The sequence below is a fragment of the Rhinopithecus bieti genome, unplaced genomic scaffold, assembly GCF_001698545.2.
Source record: "Rhinopithecus bieti isolate Rb0 unplaced genomic scaffold, ASM169854v2 scaffold_8226, whole genome shotgun sequence".
Taxonomy (NCBI): Eukaryota; Metazoa; Chordata; class Mammalia; order Primates; family Cercopithecidae; genus Rhinopithecus; species Rhinopithecus bieti.
In genome coordinates this window covers 1165470-1166110 of record NW_016805992.1, presented here as the reverse complement: position 1 = coordinate 1166110, position 641 = coordinate 1165470, and positions in this window count along the sequence as shown.

The window sequence follows — 641 nt, the reverse complement described above, 5'->3', positions numbered from 1 at the left end:
TTTGGTCTTTTCCTGGGGATATTCCTGCTGACACAGAGAAAATGCCTTCATCTTTGCCCTTTAGAGAAAATGTGACAAGAATCAGAAAATAACCGACAGTTGTTAATTCTCACATTCTAAACGCAAGGGTGAACGATTTAATTCCAGAGTTAGAAATAAGGCTCTAACTTCACATTTACAACCAGCAATGAGGTCCTAGGATGACTGCATTTTTGTTTCCTAAGAAAGAGGCTATGTTGATGGGAAAAGGCTGTATTGCAATGCTATGTCCTTATTCCTCACCCAGAAGCCTCATAGGTTAAAATCCATCAACCGAGGTGAGATTTGCGTAAGTTACTTTATCCTCCTGGGCCTTGATTTTTTTTTTTTTTTCATGTATGAAGTAAGTTTGATAGAGAATAGAGAAAATAATTCCTCGTTTTCTGGGTTATTATGAACCTTGAGTGAGAAAGTAAGGTGAGCATGTGCAGAGAGCATGTTAAATGGTGATGTCACCCCGGTACAGTGTGGTAGTTAGGATGTAGACGCTGGTGTCTGACAGGCCAAGGGTCTGAAGGCCAGCTCTGCCATTCACTAATGGAGCAACTTTGGAGAAGCGTTTTAGCCTTTCTTTTCCTCCCTCCCTCCCTCCCTCCCTCCCT